The sequence below is a fragment of the Echinops telfairi genome, unplaced genomic scaffold (assembly GCF_000313985.2).
Source record: "Echinops telfairi isolate 266 unplaced genomic scaffold, ASM31398v2 ScPeMD7_7478;HRSCAF=8516, whole genome shotgun sequence".
Lineage (NCBI taxonomy): Eukaryota > Metazoa > Chordata > Mammalia > Afrosoricida > Tenrecidae > Echinops > Echinops telfairi.
Genome location: NW_022111382.1, coordinates 773,222 through 775,494, shown reverse-complemented (window position 1 = coordinate 775,494; position 2,273 = coordinate 773,222).

The window sequence follows — 2,273 nt, the reverse complement described above, 5'->3', positions numbered from 1 at the left end:
GAACTGGTGGCTGTCTCTCAAAACAGCTGCACGGTTTCATGCTTCTAATGGCTGTGGATCCGAGGGTCCCAATTGTTCCACATGCTTGCCAACATTTTATATTTTCCATTTATTTATTTACTTAGGTGTATATGTGTTTATTTATTCAATATATAGCCATTGTGAGTGTGATGATGGTTAGCTCATTGTGATTTTTAGTTGCATTTTTCTAACAGCTTATTGGTTCATTATCTTTTCATTATTGATCTGTAAGCCTTCTTTATATATTCTATATACAAATTCTTTATTGAATATAAGATTTGCCAATTTTTTTTTCTACTGTGACTTGCTTTTTCACTTTCTAGATGGTAAATAACCTTAGGTCTCACATTAGGTAATATAATGTATTTTACTTTTTATTTATGGTGTAAGACGTGGTTACACTTCATTCTTTTGCATGTGGATATCTCATTATCCCAGCACCATTTGTGGAAGAGATTCTTCTTCCCCCTATTGAATCGTCTTAGAATCCCTGTAAAAATCAATGAAAAGGTGTTGTAAAGCTTTATTTCTGGACTCACTTGACATGAGGGAGTAAAGGGAGGATCACCACTGGATAGAGGCTGATGTTTCTCAGTGGGGCCGGGGGAAGAAGGGACAAGGGAGGATGCTGGTTCCACCGTGCAGTTCTTCCCCAGATCACCTGAAATTGTTTTTCTTCTGCCAGATGCTGCAGTCCCAGGATCAGGGTTGCAGCAGTAAGTGCTAGAAACAGGGGTGATCCCTCAGCAAGTGAATGTAACTAACTACACCCTTGAACCTGTATGCCAGAATTCCCAAGGGCCTGATGAATACCTTCTCCTCATCTGGGAAAACTTGAGTGGCCTGAAATGGAGTCAGTTACTTAATATGATCCTTCTAGCCATTTTCACATTTGTCAGAATCCATTGTGTGATGTCGATTTTAGCTCTGGGCTTGTATTCATGATTTCATTTTGGAGAGAGTTCTCTGTTACAGGATTAGATTGGGATGCGATTTAGACTCTTCTTTACAGGGGAGTGTGACTTAAGGGAGATGGTTGGCAGAAAGGAGCTCTGGTTGCATATTGGTTACCAGATGGGCTGCTTAATGCAAGGTCGGCAGTTCCAAACCACCAGCCACTCTGTCAGGTTTTCTACCCGCATAAGAATTACAGTCTCAGAAACTCACAGGGGCAGTTCTACCCTGTCCTATTGGGGCGCTGTGAGTCAGTATAAATTCGATGGCAGTGAGTCTGATTTTGAATATAGGTGGCTGGAAGATAAAAAAACGACATCCCCATCAAAACCTGCCCATTTATGATATGCTTCTCGACTGAGCTTGGGTAGAAGCAAGAAGACCTGACTCAGCTTTTCCAGATCATTCAGATTGGGACTTGACAACACCTAAAACCACGTGACACATTTCCTTAAAGTTTCATATGTTTCTGTGAGACTTTTCATTGAGTCGCGGAACCCAGGGATGTGAGGTAGTATACTTGAGAGGAGTGTGGGGAAAAATGGAATGGAATAACATCTTGGAAGAGTTGGGAATTTGGGACCTCTTTAATCTCCAACTCCTTGTGATTAGTCTGGTATTAATTCTACTAAAAGAAATTATTATCACAGAAATGCACCTCAGATGTGTAGTAGTAGTCTAACTAGCTACAAATGTACATATCTGTCCCAGAGCACTAAGATTACTTGCATTTGCACAGCTATGTGAAGATATTTGATGTGGCTTACAAAGATTTAGTTTATACACTAGATTTCCCAGAATTTCCAAACTCCTTGTTTGCTCTTCTGAACCTTTGTTACATAATATAGAAACACTAATTCCTGGTGAATTTTTATGAAGAGGACGAACATTTAAAAAGTATGTTCACTTGGGAAGTAACATAAAATGGCACAACTTAAGTTTCTGATTTCTGATAAGCATTTTTCAATATCATTTTGAGGGTTGGGGGAGATAGCAATTTCACAATTAAATGACGCTAACCTTACTTTGGCCATTGTTTCAGCAATTGGTTTACATAAAGATTATCATAATGACATCATTGAAAAGTGTTATTGCAGCCTACAAAATGATTTTAAGATCCCTCCCATGTTGTAGCTAACATCATGAGCCCACGATTTTTTGGTAAGAGTAATTCTGCTTTTATTTTTACACAGAATGTATACTCTGTTGTGATAGTAATAATATCACAGAGATGTGAAAAGTACCGGTATATATATGAATGTTGATCTAATAGTTGAGAAAAGCACCGATGAACAGTG